Source organism: Chiloscyllium plagiosum, unplaced genomic scaffold (genome assembly GCF_037043375.1).
Source record: "Chiloscyllium plagiosum isolate Xiang-an unplaced genomic scaffold, Cpla_swu_hap1 HiC_scaffold_39, whole genome shotgun sequence".
Taxonomy (NCBI): domain Eukaryota; kingdom Metazoa; phylum Chordata; class Chondrichthyes; order Orectolobiformes; family Hemiscylliidae; genus Chiloscyllium; species Chiloscyllium plagiosum.
The window spans coordinates 83,149,220-83,166,108 of NW_028270177.1; the positions used below are offsets into that span (position 1 = coordinate 83,149,220).

At 45.2% G+C, this 16,889-nt stretch overlaps 1 long non-coding RNA gene across 2 annotated transcripts in view; it reads right to left on the reverse strand.

Annotated features, from left to right (window-relative positions):
* Positions 1 to 1,435: 1,435 nt before the first annotated feature.
* The window catches only part of LOC122546882 (uncharacterized), a 38,071-nt gene continuing 22,617 nt past the window's right edge, over positions 1,436 to 16,889 (reverse strand). For both annotated transcript variants that reach the window (XR_015753781.1, XR_015753782.1), the window contains exons 3-4: positions 5,764 to 5,882; positions 1,436 to 1,756 (exon numbers count right to left, since the gene is read on the reverse strand). This is a non-coding gene — a long non-coding RNA (uncharacterized LOC122546882). The remainder of the gene's footprint in view (positions 1,757 to 5,763; positions 5,883 to 16,889) is intronic.

Here is a 16,889-nt window from a genome sequence, read left to right on the forward strand (position 1 = left end):
TCACCCACCTGCTCCGTGTGGGATAGAGTTCACACATCACTGCAGGACTCTGATTCTGACGTTACTGTTCATCAGGGTCAGGAGTGGACCTTGTTCATGATGACACTGTTGGAGTATTGATGTTGCGGTTGTTAATCACATTAATTGGGCCGGTGTTGACAGAATTTATATTGCCACTTTCTGAACCTCAGGGTGTCTCTCTGGGAAGTAAGTCTCCACAAACAACAATGTGACAATAAGCAATGATAATCTGTTTTGATTTAAATTATGGTCATAGCACTGCTGCTTCACAGAACCACGTACAAGGTTGGAGACCAGCCTTGGTCAATGTGGAGTTCCCACATTCTCCCCATGATAATGTGGTCCCCTCCAGGTGCTCTGGTTTCCTCCCACAGCCCAAAGACAGCACCCGAGCTACAAATCTTCTCACAAACTTTGAATTCTATTCTATGATTGAGGATAAAGGCTACGCAGCAGGGTGTCCTTGGAAAAAGGATGCTGTGGTGTGTATCAATACTCTCGATGCCTTCAGATAGAGGTGGGCACCACAGAGGATACAGTGCTTTATCTCCACCACTGCCCCCTCATCCCCAACTCTACTTTGATTTAGTCCCTTCTCACTCTGTCACTTGTAATGGTTTGCTTTGCTCGTCATGGGCCTTGTTTATAAATATTCAATTGGTTACACGGGTGGTTTACTGCGGGTGATTAACCAAAAGCAAAATGATGCAATGATGATTTTGATGATGGGAAGGTTGCTCAGCTGTGTGTGCTAACACGTCTGGGTAGGAGAAAGGGGGGAGAAAGAACGCTTCACAGCTCACAGAACGAGAACTGAAAAGCAGTTAAATCAAACCAAAGGTTCAGACAGGGAGGGAATATTTCCCTGGAGCCTGAGTAACTGGAAAGTGATGGTGTCCGGGAATAGACATGATTTTGTTCTAAAGGGCACTTGAAATTTTAAAAACTGTTATGTTCAGATAGTTTCAATTCTTTTACTTTTATTTATTGTGGAATAATCTTTAACACAAGGTTTGCAAATTTGTTTTTTTAATGTAAAAGACAATAGTTAAATAAAATCCATCAAACCAACTCTCACTAAAAACTGATGTGGACGTGCAATCTCCTGGAGAATCCCTGCCCTGCTGACTTCTTCCTACCCGGGATCCATGACTATATACATACCTTGGAGATAGCAGCAGGAGGAGACCATTCAGCCTTTCAATCCTGCTCCACCATTCAATGGGAAACAGCTGATCATCCAGCTCAGTCTCCTGTTCCTGCTGTGCTCCAATCCCCTTTCATGACTTTACCTCGAAGAACTATATCTAAGTCCTCCTTTGGTTTCACTGCCTTTTGTTCCAGTGACGTTGCTGTGTTGCTGTGTAGGTGGAGGCAGGGGTAATGTAATGGTGCTGCCTCCTGGAGGATGCACTCAGCGTCCCTCATTATCCTGCAGTAACATCAACTGGGTTTCAGCAACACGAGAAATAAACCATTTCCAGGATATGGGCATCACTGGCTCAGCCAGCATTTGTTCCCCATCTCTAGTTACCCTTGAGAAGATGGTAGTGAGCTGCTGTCTGGTACCATTCACAGTCCATTTGGTGCAGAAGACCGACAATGCTGGGAGGAGAGTGTTGCAGGATTTTGGCCGAGTGACTCTCTATCTTTGCTTCTTCAAATGTTGTTTAACTTAATCATGATCTGCACTTGATTTTGAGATTTCAGTCTGCAATCTTCACCATCTAGCACCCTGAATAAAGGAATATGTACAGATTAGAAATTCAGAACAGACAATTCCTGTTTCTCTGGAATATCTTTTTCCCTTTTCTTCCCTCAAAGCTGTAACCCTCCAGCCCACTTACTCTCTCCGACCATTCTGATTCTGCTACCCCCTAATGTACACCCTCCACATTCTCATGGAGTTGCTGATAAACAGATCCATGCCACCACTTCCCGTCCCTGGTTAGACTCTGCACCCTTCCTTTCCCTTCAGTTGCTGCAAGTCAATAATGTAACAGCAGAATGAAACAAAAGGAACCAGACAGGGAGATGGCAGATCCTGAACAGAAGAGGAACCTTCAGTCTGGGAGAATGGGTCAGATCCTTCTTTGTTTCCCATTAGTTGATTCCCACCATTACAATGAATTGGGGATGGAGAGTGGTCCTACATGGGAGTAGTGACACTTTGACCCCCTCCTCCAAAAGATCAATACTATGAGCAGATACATTCCTCCTCCAGCCAATCACAGTGTGAAAAACGTTCCGCAAAGTATATTCACCCAAAGCACATGCTCCAAAACCCGCCCACATTCTGTATATGTACATTGCCAGGTTTCCCCACACATGTGTGGTCCCTGCCTCAGGGATTGTGGGAGTTGTAGTCCCCATGAAGCCACTGGAGCCCTGTCTCTGGAAAGTTAATGAATAGTGTGGACTGGAGGGTGTTGTGTATCGGATCCCCATTCAGACACACAGAACAGATGGACTGTCACTGGGTTTTACTGAGACATCTGCTTCCACAACCTGATTTTCTGATGTAGGGAATATAGATTCAGCCAACTGGGGCGTGGGGTGGTTAATAGGAGGAGCAGATTTTAAGCAGAGGTGGCTCAATGCTTAGTATTACTGACTCACAGCGTCAGGGACAAGGATTTGATTCAGCCTTAGGCAACTGTGTGGAGTTCACACGTTCTCCCCGTGTCTGTGCGGGTTTCCTCTGGGTGCTCCAGTTTCATCCCACAGTCCAAAGATGTGCATGTTAAGTGGATTGGTTATGCGAAATTCCCAGTGTCCATGTCTGTGCAGGTTAAGCCATTAACCATGGGAAATACAGGGAAAGGGTGAGTCTGAATGGGATGCTCATCATAGGGTTGGTGTGGACTCCATGGGTGATTACCCTGTTTCTGCACTGTAGAGATTCTATTCCATTCTCATGAAGGAGAATGCACTTACCTCAATGTGCTGTGAATCTGTGGAATGCCCTATTCAAAATGCGGTGAATGCCAGGACAATGAGCAAATTTACTGAAGAGATACAGATGTTGAATTTGCAATGAGATGAAGGGTGAGAGAGGGAGCAAGTGGGAAATTCCAGCTGAGACCGATGTGAGCTCAATCATCACCGTATAAAATGGTGGAGCTGGTTCGAAGGGCTGCATTGCCTTTACTGTGTCCAGGGCTTATCTTCTTACGGTAATAACTGGAAAGCTGAACCCAAAACTCACCACCTTCACCAAAGGAGATATTTGGAAAAAGCAGGATAGTCAGGTGGATTAGCGTTCCAAACTTAGATAGTGAGGAAGCATGTGGGAGATAATGATTTTACATTTTTAAACTGAGCTGAGTTAAAAATCACACAACAGACAGATTATAGTCCAACAGGTTTAATTGGATCATGACGAAGGAGCAACGCTCCGAAATCTAGTGTGCTTCCAATGAAACCTGAGGGACTATAACCTGGTGTTGTGAGTTTTTAACTTTGTACACCCCAGTCCAACACCGGCATCTCCAAATCATGTAAACTGAGGGGAGACAGTGATGTATGGTTTTAGACTGTATAGTACACTCACACCATCCAGAATACTCTGTTTTGGATATCTAACCTGTACTTTATTACAAAGCCAAGGTCTCTGACGATGAAAACAAAAACACCCAGGTAACATCCCCTCACTTCGTAATCTGATAAAAGACTTGTGATATGTATGGTTGAATTTAGAATGCAGTTGGAAAGCGGGAAGATTAAATCCAATCCCAAGATCTTGTGCTTAAATAAAGGAGACTACAATAGGATGAGGCAGGAGTTGGCTAATGTAGACTGGAAGTAAAGACTTTAGGGTGGGACAGTTGACAGACAGTGAAGGAATATCAAAGAATTTTTCAAACTGCTCAGCAAAAGTGTATATCAGTGAAAAGGAAGGACTGTCGGAAATGGAGTAATCTGCCATGGGTGGCTAAGGAAATAATGGAGTCTATCAAATTGAAATTGAAAGTAGACAAATTGGCAAAGACCAAGGAGAAACTAGGAGATGAGAAAAACTTTAAAGATCAACAGAAAGCGAGATGGGATTGAGTCGCTATCCCCAGGGCCAGAATAGCAGTTTACCCTGCTAGAGGGGAGCCTATTGTGTGGGGAACATATGGCCTCTGTAATTGTTGAAGCACTTAACTGTTACCATAGAGATAATCCTGATCAAGTTAAAACTCACAGCACACTCCAAAAGCTTGTACTTCCAAATAAACCTGTTGGGCTATAACCTGGTGATGTGTGTTTTTTGACTTTACCCACCCCGCTCCAACACCAGTTCTTCCACATCAGAATCCTGACAGACAGCCCCACTGAAACTGAAGTGCCTGTCGGATACCTGACTGAGCCACAGGGGCGTGGGGGAGGGGTATGTGGTTTAACCACAAAGTGCTGAACTGAACTCTACTTTCTAACTGCCGTTGCCATGGAGATAATATTGAGAGACAGCGTCCATTCAAAACCACAAACCACAAAGGTATAAGAATGGGAGCGGCACATCGGACAGGCGGGGAGTTACCTGATTCTGCCTGGAGGCGTTCTGCATGTACACTATCCAGGTAACTGCCGTTTCTCATCAATAAAGACTCAAAGAAGACCTCTCAGAGTTCTGTGCCCAGTTATTCCTATCCAGCAGGGTTCAGGAATATGAGGACACAGCAGTCAGTCTTCACAGTGGAGGATATGAAGAACATGCCAGTAATTGATAAGGAAACTGAGGAAGGTGAGGACCAAGAAACAAACCATCATCACGAAAGCGTTAGAGCTGGGCAAGCTAATGGAGCTAAAAGGTGGACAAGTCTCTTTGCCCTGATGGAATACATCCCAGGGTGCTAGCAGAGATAGCGGGAGAAATAGTAAATATACTTGGAGTCAGAATCCTACAGCAGAGACAGGCCCTTTGGCCCAAACTGGCCCATGCCGACCAGAATGTCCATCCACACTAACCCCATTTCCCTGCACTTGGCCCATCTGCTTCTGACCCTTTGCTGTCCATGTATTTGTCCAAATGTTTTTTACATGTTGTTAATGTACCCACCTCAACCACTTCCACTGGCACCTCATTCCATATCTTCATACCACCCTCTGTGTAGAACTGTTGACCCTCAGGTTCCCTTTCATAATTTCTCCTCCGACCTTAAACTGATGCCCTCCACTCCTTGATTCCCTGGGAAAGAGACGGAGTGCAATCACCTTATCCAAGCCTCTCATGGTCTTATATACTTCCAGAAAAGATCACCCTCTGTTTCCACTGCTCTAAACAAAAAAGAATCCTCGCTTGTCCAACCTCTCCCTATAATTCAGACCCCTGAGTCCTGGCAAAAAATCTTGTAAATTTCTTATGCACTTTTTCCAGTTTAATAACTGAAACCTACACTGCACTCATCACATTTCCAGTGTTTCCCCACGGCACTGGAACCGACGTGACAACGTCAATGGATTACAAGCCATGATCAATAATTAACTCCTTTACGACAATCCTGCTTTCATCGCATTTTTCATGCTGCAGGTATCCTTGTGTTTTTCTGGTTGCATGGTAAATTAAAAAATTGTCCTCATACAAAACAAATCTGTAGCTAAATTGTTCCTGGGAAATGTGCCATGTTTCTTCAGACTTTTAACAACAAATGAACTCTCTCTCCACAGTCACCACACTAACATGGACTTGGTTGTGTCTCAGTAATGTTTCCAGTCACACTGAAATTTGAAATATTCGCCCACGGACAGAATACACACCTTTCCTTCCACATGAAAAGGCCAAATGCTATTCAGATCGGCACGGATCAAGTAACTATCAAAACGGAACGTGAAGTTCAATTTGAATTTCTCATCCACAAATCCGCCCTTTCAGAACCCTACAACAGAGAAAACAGGTCACCACCGTTAACACAGGATGGAAATTCATAAGACAGTGATAGTATTAAATTGTAGGTTCTTTGTTCCCCCAAAGCTTTAAATCTCAGTCTCACAATTGCTCTCTTCTGTGAACTGAAATCCAAACCAATCTCCTCACCCTTTTCCTCCACACCCAGTTCTCACACACACTCTCTTCTCTTTGAAATCAGCTTCCTCGCTCCTGCCTGCAGACTAAGAACCAAAAAAAGGTCTCCTCCCACAATCCAAATATGCGCAGGTCAGGTGAATTGGCCATGCTAAATTGCCCATAGCGTTAGGTGCATTAGTCAGAGGGAAATGGGTCTGGGTGGGTTACTCTTCTGAAGGTTGGTCTGGACTGGTTGGGCCGAAGGGCCTGTTTCCACACTGTAGGAAATCTAATCTAATCAAATCAATGAGTCTGACTCGGAGCCTCCTGGATGTTGGTGAATCCTTCCCCGACCTCCCAGGTTTCCTTCCTGGTCAGAACCAAACTGATTTTTGTGCCCCAATCTGGAACATTTTATTTATTTCCCCCACACGGACCCTCTGATGAGAACCATCCTGCACACACTGGCCAAGACATATTTGATTGGACTAAGATGAACCAAATTAGAACTTTAATTGCAGGCCCATCTGTGTTCCTTTCCATAACATTCCTGAATCTTCACACGAGTTCTGATAACTTTCTGCAAAATGCTCCCCCCACTGATAACCGATCACTTGTCACGAAATCAGGGACAGGGGCCATTTCCCTGTGTCCTATTCCCAGAGGGAGGAAACTGCGAATGACAGATTAATCCCACACACGCACAGCCTCCCTCCTGGCCCTGACTAGCCCTGCACATACACCAACAATTGGCCAGCACTGCGCCCGTGCACTGGTCTCCCCTCCTACAGCACATGCTCCAGGTCACACACGGAGCTGGGTGATTGACAGCAGCTGCTGCCCAATAGGGTGGAGAGGGGAGGACTAGAGATTGTAAACAATGAATAAATGTGGAGGACACTGGGGGATGGACAGGTCAGTGAGGGACAGGAGCAGTGCAGCAGTGGGAGGGGACCCTGGACAAAGTGAGCAATGAGAGAGTCTGACAGGACAGAAACTACAGGAAGCTCTGTTGAGGCTCAGGCAGGGACAGTTGGGAGACAGTATGGCCTGGCGGCTTGGGCATGTTTTCCAATCAGCCTTTTCAAAGATGGTGTTACTCAACTCTGAGTCCGATCCTCCTGGTTCAGAGGTAAGGACACTACCACCAATTTCTGGTGGGCTAGTGGAAAGAAGGGAAGATTTTCTCAATCTCTCTCACATGGAAACTCCATGAGCTCCTTCCACATACTGTCTATGGTGGGGATGGAAACAGAGCAGATGGGAGCGGGGTTCGGGATATAGGGACTGCCTTTCAAATGGAACTTACCTGTGTGGGTTATATTAACATGACTCAATACACAGTCACCAACACAAACCTGGTGTACGTGAACTTTATACAGAATATTAACACTCATAAGTGGGTGACACAGATCCCAATGTACAGAGTTAAGTCCTGAATATTAATAATGGCTTTGGGTATGAGAAATCACGTCTCATGAACTTGAGTCAATTTTTTTGAAGTAACAAAGAGGATTGATGAGGGCAAAGCAGTGGAAATGATCTACATGGACTTCAGTAAGGGGTTCGACAAGGTTCTCCATGGGAGACCTGTTAGCAAGGTTAGGTCTCAAGGAATACAGAGAGAACTAGCCATTTGGATACAAAACTGGCTCAAAGGTAGAAGTCAGAGCGTGGTGGTGGAAGGTTGCTTTTCTGATTGGAGACCTATGACCAGTGGGGTGTCACAAAGTATCAGTGCTGGATCCACTAATTTTCATAATTTATATAAATGATTTGGATGTGAATATAGGAAGTATTGTTAGTAAGATGACACCAAAATTGGAGGTGTAGTGGACAGTGAAGAGGATTACCTCAGATTACAACGGGATCTTGATCAGATGGTTGAATGTGCTGAGGACTGACAGATGGAGTTTAATTTAGATAAATGTGAGGTGCTGCATTTTGGGAAAGCAAATATTAGCAGGGTGTATACACTTCATGGTAAAGTCATCAGGAGTGCTGCTGAGCAAAGAGACCTTGGAGTGCAGGTTCATAGCTCCTTGAAAGCAGAATCGCAGGTAGATAGGATAGTGAAGAAGGTGATTAGTATGCTTTCCTTTATTGGTCAGAGCACTGAGTATAGGAGTTGGGAGGTCATATTGCGGCTGTACATATTGTGGCTTAGGCCACACTTGTAATATTGCGTGCAATTCTGGTCTCCTTCCGATCAAAACAAGATTGTGAAAGTTGAAACTGGCCAGAAAAGTATTACAAGCATGTTTCCAGGGTTAGAGGATTTGAGCTACAGGGAGAGGATAAATACACTATTTTCCCTGGAGTGTCAGATGCTGATGGGTGACCTTATAGAGGTGTATAAAATCAGTAGGGGCATGGATAGGGTAAATACACAAGGTCTTTTCCCTGTGGTGAGGAGGAGGCACAATGGGGGGTGGGAGACAGAGGGGAGAGACCGAGAGGGGAGGATGACCGTTATTTTGTAGATCTACAACACAAACCTGTTCCTGTTTTCTCCCCATCCCGTTCAATCCCTCTGAAGGGTGCAGAACAAGTGCACAGTCCCTGGAAAGTGCAGCTTCAGGGTGGTTAAGTGCTGAAGGTTGCATTTGGGACGCTGACCTTTATTGGTCTGTGCACTTATCAATAAATGGACCTGGGTTCAATTCCACTGTCCTGGATTCATGGCTGTGGCCACAGATGTGCCTGTCTCTGACCCTGACTACTTGATCCCCTGTCACTACAGCTCTGTCATTCTCCTTCCTCCAGTTCTGTACAGTGGAGCTATCTGTGGTTGCATGAACCTGGCTGTTGCTGATTTCCCCTGAGAGTCCCCCCAACTGTTCCCCCCTTATAGAATCTCAAGCGGTGCACAGTATCTGTTTGAGAAGGGGATTGATCACTGGGGAGTCCTGCACTGCCTTCCTGAGCCTTTTACTTGATCTGATGGTCACCCATTCCCTTTCTGCCTGTGTAACCCTCACCTGCAGTATGACGAACTCACTAAACGTGCTGTCCATAACATTCTCAGTATTGCTCCACAGTGAGTCCACTCTCAGCTCCATGTCTGAAAAGCAGTTTCCCAGTAGCTGCTGATGGACACACTTCCTGCACACATAGCCGTCAGGGAGACTGGAAGCATCCCTTATTTCCCACATTGTACAAGAGGAGCACAGGTCTGAGGGCTCCTGTAACAATGTCTCTCTAGTTTCAGCTAGTTACTCTCATTAAGAGAATTTAAATGAGCTAGAAACCTTTCTTCACTTCAAACATTTCCATTATAATCTAAAGCCCCGATCTTTACTTAAGCTGACATTTTAGACTTTTAAAAACTGTTAAAAAAACTGGCTGTTCCCATTGGGACCATGTGAATTTCTGAATGGCCTGAACTAAAACTGATGCTGAGCTTCACCTTCTCCCTGTCTCCCCTCCGTCTGTTTACACCCAACTCTGAAACCCTTTCATTGAGCCAAGCAGCCCTCACAGTGCACCCTGTCATTTTTATTATCTGTTCATACCGACAGTGCCCTATGCCTCCTGCAGTGTTCCAGTGTATCTCAATGGGAGTTCAGGAACTGCATCTCATCTTTCAATTCAGCCCTTTGTAACACCAGAGTCAACACAGACTTCAGCAGTTTCTGAATGAACAGGCAGTTGTCAGAATCTGGAACATTCCACCTGAAATGGTGCTGGAATTTGAGTCCATAAGGAATTTTAATGAGAAGTTTCCAGTGAATTGAAAATAAGGAGTTTACAGGTTAACATCATGAAGTGGGTAACTAGGACCAAATCTGACAGTTCCTACAAAGAGACAAGGTGTAATTTGGATAAATCTGTGCTTCCTCTCAGGGCAATATCTCCTTCCTCAGCTGGAGGGCCCAGAATAGAGCACAAACCCCAAGGGTGATCCAACCACTAATTTGAACATCTTTCTGACGATAGAAAATTGCTTTTGAGATCCCTGTCTCAATTATTCTCAATTAATATCCTATAAAATGAATTCAAAAAACAAACTCACAGTCAATGCAAGATGAATAGTGAAGGCAAACACTTCTCTTGGTATGTGTTTGGTGTGTAAATGCTCCTCTTCAAATCACCCCGCCCCCACCCAGGAAGAGGACATGTCCATGTGCCTCGCTGTACCTTGCCCCAAATAAATATGGCGGCCATAACCCAGGACCTATCACCGTCTGAGGGCCACAGCCATTTTCCCATTTGCTGTAAACGTGGGACCAAGAGTTTCTAATTCAGGCCTAACTACCAGTACAGGGTGTAATTAAACCCTCCCAGTATATGATTTGGAGATGCTGGTTAACAGACAATCAATTTTTCAATGTATATTTTGAGTTACATCACACTGTAAATGTTTGCTATAAATTCTGCGTTACGATTGAGCCCTCCACTATCACCTGAAAGAGCGTCGCTCCAAAAGCTAGTGTGCTTCCAATTAAACCTGTTGGACTATAACCTGGTGTTGTGTGATTTTTAACTTTGTACCTCCCAATCTAAACTGGATCCAACTCCCCTTTCCCGTTTCCTCCTCCTGCACACACCAAGGGTCATTCTAGGTCCAGTGACCCTTCCTCAAAACCGAGGCAGCTGGGAAAATTAGAATCTCTACAGTGTGCTAACAGGCCATTCTGCCCAACAAGTCACACCCACCCTCTGAAGAGTTTCTCAACCAAACCCATTCCCCGACCCTATTATTCTACATTTCTCCTGACGAATGCACCTAACCTATACATCCCTGAGCACTACGGGAAATTTAGCTGGGCCAATTCACCTAACCTGCATATCTTTGGACTGCAGGAGATAGGGTTTAAAGAGTAAATAATAGGTGGGGACAGAGCCCAAAGAGAGACAGGAACCTTTGGAAAGACAAAGGATTGGATAATAATCTGGCTGGGAGGGTGCATAGCTGTTAATGGTGGGGACAGGAACCTGTGTCTGGCAGAATCTCAGTGGAAGTGCTGGAAATGGCAGCTGATGATCTACGTTCTGCTGCAAAACAGACCCTGAGCTTCCAGTTGCCTGTCACTGTAACACATGAGTCGGTTCCCTGGCCAACATCTCTGTCTCATGCTTACTGCAGTGTTCCAGTGAAGCTTGATGCAAGCTGGCAGAACACTCCAGAACATACCAAAACGCCCCGTAATTTCTGCAATTTCCCCTCCCATGTGGTCAACAATACTCTCCAGTGTATCTCCACCAGTTATCACACCTCCATTCCTTTCAGCATTCCAGAGACCATTCCCTGTGAATTCCTCGTCAGATCCATTCTCCCATCAAACCCACACTCCACTCCCAGCACCTTCACATGTCAATGCAAAAGGTATAAAACCTGTGCCCACACCTCCCCCTCGCCTCCAAAGGACCCTTCCACATCCAGCAGAGATTTTCCCGCACATCCAAACACCTCACCGATTATGGCCTTTGCTTTCGGTGTGGTCTCCTCTCCACTGCGGAGTCAGGACACCAACTTGCAGAATGTGTCAGTGAACATTTCTGGGACACATGCACCAACCAACCCCACCATCGTGTGGCTGACCACTTCAACTTACCCACCCACTCCGCCAAGGACATGTAAGTCCTGGGCCACCTCCACCACCAAATCCCAGCCAGCCGACGCCTGGAAGAAGAAAACCTCATCTTCCACATTGGGACACTTTAACCACAGAATCAAGGTTTCCTCATCTCCCCTCCCCTGCCTTATCCCAGATCCAACCCTCCAACTAGACACAATCCTCTTGAACTGTCCCACCTGTTCATCTTCCTTTCCAATTATCCACTCCACCCTCTCTCCATTACCCTTCACCTATATCTACCTATTGCCTTCCTAGCTCCCTTCCCACCAACCCCACACATCCCTCTTATTAACTCTCAGCCCTCTTACTACCGCCCACCCCCCCAATCCCAGCATTCCTGATGAAAGGAATATGCCCAAAACGTCGATTCTCCTGCTTCTGGGGTGCTACCTGACCTGCTGTGCTTTTGCAGTGCCACGTGTTAACGCAAGCTGGAAGAACAACACCTCAACTTCTACTTGGGGACCCTGCACCTCTCTAGCCCCAGTATCAAATTCAATAATTTTAGGTCCTGAACTCTCCAATGTCCTAGCGCCCTCGCCTCTGAATCCACACACGGGTTATCAAATAGCCTGCCATTACACACTACCTATATTTAGCCACTAACAGTGGCCATAAACAGCTATTCGCCCTCCCCCAGCCAGATCGTTATCCACTCCTTTGTCCAACTGCTCCCATTTCTTTCTTTGGACTCTATCACGACCTATCATTTACTCCTTAACTCCTACCTTCTGCCTATAAACCGACATTTCTTTTCAGTAACATCAGTTCTGAGGATGGCTCAGTGGATCCAAAACGTTAACTCTGATTTCTCTTCACAGATGCTGCCAGACCTGCTGAGATTTACCAGTACCTTTTGGTTGTTGTGTGAGATTTACATCATCTGCAGTTCTTTTGGTTCTTATTTACCAGAAATTTCTAATTCAGGTCTAGCAGCCTAAAACCATGTGTTTATAAGCACTCCCAGTCCATACAAACTCCACTTCTCTCCCAGTCTCTGCGTCTCTCTCACTCCCTTCACACTCACTGAGTGCATCCCCACCACAGTGATACTGCACCTGCACAGTTCATAGTCACGTGTTGGCCCACTGGACCCACCCCTCATTCACTCCCATTGGATGGAGGATCATACCAACTCTCCTGTTGGTCTGAATCTGCCGTCAATCACCTGGGTCCCATTATGACACGAGTAGTATGCTCCTCCCAGGAGTATTGGAGGCTGAAGGGTGACCTTATAGAGGTTTATAAAATCATGAGGGACACGGGTAGGATAAATAGGCAAGGTCTTTTCCCTGGGGTGGGGGAATCCAGAACTAGAGGGCATAGGTTTAAGGTGAGCGGGGAAAGATTTGAAAGGGATCAGAGGGTCAAGTTTTTTCACAGGTGGTGCATGTATGGAATCTTCTGTCAGGGGAAGTGGTGGAGGTTGGTACAATTAGACCATTTAGCATCTGGATTGGTATATGTATTGGAAGGGTGTATTGGGATGTGTGCGAAGTGTTGGCAAATGGGACGAGGTTAGGTTAGGATATCTGGTCAGCATGGACTAGTTTGACCAAAGGGGTTGTTTTCATGCTGTACGCCTCAGGCGACTGACTGTGTGGAGTTTGCACATTCTCCCCGTGACTGCGTGGGTTTCCTCCGGGTGCTCCGGTTTCCTCCCACAGTCCAAAGACGTGCAGGTTAGGTAAATTGGCCATGCTAAATTGTCCGTAGTGTTAGGTAAGGGGTAAATGTAGGGGTATGGGTGGTTTGCGCTTCAGCGGGTCGGTGTGGACTTGTTGGGCCGAAGGGCCTGTTTCCACACTGTAAAGTAATCTAATCTAATCTATGGCTCTGCACTGGCATGACTTTCAACATTCAGTGAAAGGGGGCAGTATCACAGAGTAGAGGGACGGGGGGCTATTCAGCCCATTGGGGCTATACTCTCTCCCTCTGGAGATGGTGCCAGTCTGTCCCAACTCACCTCCCATTTGCCTGTAGTCCTCCAAATCCTTCCTTAAAAGAAGCTAAATTGCAAATTTGTTTTGACAATAATTACTGAATCTGCATCCAGCTGTCGGTCAAACTGATCCAGATGCTTAGAACTTACGGAATAAAGTAATGTTCACATTTTTAACCTGCATTATTTGCCAATTACTTGAAAGTAGTTACTAAAAATTGTGACGTTAATAATTTCTCCCTCTAAATTAAATATCCTGGAAAGAAATCTGCTCCTGGTTGAAATCACTGCTTAACCTTCTGAGCTCCAAGGAAAATTATCTGACCTTCTGCTAACTCCCCACATAGAGAAACTTATCTTAATTTTAATGTTTCAGTGTTATCGAGATGTACAGCACAGAAACCAACCATTCGGTCCAACTAGTCCATGCCGACCAGATATTCTAAATTAATCTCGTCCCATTTCACAGCATTTGGCCCATAACTTTCTAAACCTTTCCTAATAATTTACCCAAATCAGATGCCTTTTAAATGTTGCAATTGTACCAGCCACCACACTTTCTCTGGCAGCTCATGACATACACATACCACGTTCAGCTTGAAAACAATGCCCCTCAGATCCCTTATAAATTGTTTTCCTCACTCCTTAAAAGTATGTGCCCCATAGATTTGGACTCACCTAACCTGGGAATAAGACCCTGGTTGTTCACCCTATTCATGACCTCAGTGGTTGATACAACTGTGAGGGACACCTCTCAGCATCCGATGCTCCAGGGAAAACAGCCCCAGCCTATCCCTATATAGCTGAAACCCTCAACCCTAGTAACATCTTTGCACATCTTTTCTGAACCCTTTCAAGTTTCAAAATATCATTCCGATAGCGGGGAAACCAGGACTGAAAGCAGAATTCCAGAAGTGACTGAATCAATGTGCTGAACAGCTACAAATTGCCGTCACAACTCCTGTACTCAATCCACTAACCAGTAAAGGCAAGGATACTAAACACCTTCTTCACCACCCTGCCTATCTATGATTCCACTTTCAAGGAACTATGAACCTGCACTCAAAGATCTCTTTGTTCAGCAACACTCCCCAGGAGCTTCCCATTAAGTGTATAAGTCCTGCCCTGATTTGATTTTCCAAAATGGAGCACCTCACATTTTTCTGAATTAAACTCCATCCGCCACTCCTCAGTCCATTTGTTTGAAGTCCCATTGTAATCTGAGGTAACCTTCTTCCCTGTCCACTGCACCTCCAATTTTGGTATCTATGTAAAGTCACTGACCATACCTCTTATATTCACATGGAAAACATTTACATAAATGATGAAAAGCAGTGGACCCAGCAACGATCCTTACAGCATATTGCTCATAGAACATAAAAGCACAGTACAGGCTCTTCGGCCCTCGATGTTGCGCCGACCTGTCATACCAATCTGAAGCCCATTTAACCTACACTATTCCATGTACTTCCATATGCTTGTCCAATAACGACTTAAATGTACTTAAAGTTGGTGAATCTACTACCGTTGCAGGCACAGCATTCCATACCCTTACGACTCGGAGTAAAGAAACTACCTCTGACATCTGTCCTATATCTATCGCCCCTCAATTTAAAGCTATGCCTCCTCGTGCTCGCCGTCACCATTCTTGGAAAAAGGCTCTCCCTGTCTACCCTACCTAAACCTCTGGTTATCTTGTATGTCTCTATTATGTAACGTATCAACCTTCTTCTCTCTAACGAAAACAGCCTCAAGTCCCTCAGCCTTTCCTCATAAGACCTTCCCTCCATACCAGGCAACATCCTAGTAAATCTCCTCTGCACCCTTTCAAAGCTTCCACATCCTCCTTCTCATGTGGGGAAGGCAACTGTACACAATACTCCAAGTGCAGCCTCACTAGAGTTTTGTACAGCTGTAGCATAACCTCATGGTTCCGGAACTCGATCCCTCTATTAAGAAAAGCTAAAACACTGTATGCCTTCCAAACAAACCTGTCAACCTGGGTGGCAACTTTCAAAGATCTGTGTACCTGGACACTGAGATCTCTCTGCTCATCTGATAACAAGAATCTTACCATTAGCCCAGTACTTTGCATTCCAGTTACTCCGACCAAAGTGAATCACCTCACACTTGTCCGCATTAAACTCCATTTGCCTCCTCTCAGCCCAGTTCTGCAGCTTATCTAAGTCTCTCTGTAACGTACAACATCCTTCGTCACTATCCACAACTCCACCGACCTTAGTGTTGTCTGCAAATTTACTAACCCACCCTTCTACGCCCTCATCCAGGTAGTTTATGAAAATGACGAACAGCAGTGGACCCAACACCGACCCTTGCGGTACACTACTGGTAACTAGACTCCAGGATTAACATTTCCCATCAATCACCACTGTCAGCTTTCAGCAAGCCAATTACTGATACAAACTGCTTTATCTCCCACAATCCCATCCTTCTGCATTTTATACAATAGTCTACTGTGGGGAACCTTATCGAACGGCTTGCTGAAATCCACATACACCACATCAACCGGTTTACTCTCATCTATCTGTTTGGTCACCTTCTCAAATAACTCAATAAGATTTGTGAGGTACGACCTACCCTTCACAAAACGGTGCTGACTATCCCTAATCAAATTATTCTTTTCTGGATCCTATTTCTTGTAACCTTTTCCAACACTTTACCAACAATTGAATAAGGCTCCCTGGTCTAGAATTACCAGGGTTGTCTCTACTCCCCTTCTTGAGCAGGGGAACCACATTTGCTATCCTCCAGTCTTCTGGCACTATTCCTGTAGACAATGATGATTTAAAGATCAATGCCAAAGGCTCGGCAATCTCCTCCTTGGCTTTCCAGAGGATCTTAGGATAAGTCCACTGGGCCGGATGGGTTTTATCCATATTCACACTCTGCAAGATTTCTCATACCTCTTCCTTATGAACCTCAATCCCACCTAGTCTAATAGCCTGTATCTCAGTACTGTCAACAACATTGTCGTTTTCTAAAGTTAATAATGTTGAAAAATATTAATTTAGTGCTTCCCCAATATCCTCTGACTCCACACACAATGTCCCACTACTATCCTTGGTTGGCCCTAATCTTATTCATCATTCTTTTATTCCTTAAGTACCTATAAAAAGCCTTAGGGTTTACCCTGATCCTATCCGCCAACAATTTCTCATGTCTCCTCCTGGCACTTCTGAACTCTTTCTTTAGGACTTTCCTGGCTACCTTGTAACCCTCGAGTGCTCTAACTGAGCCTTCACATCTTATCCTAACATTAGCCGCCTTCTTCCTTTTGAAGAGAGGTTCCATTTCCTTTGTAAACCATAGCTCCCGCCTGACAGGTATACACTTA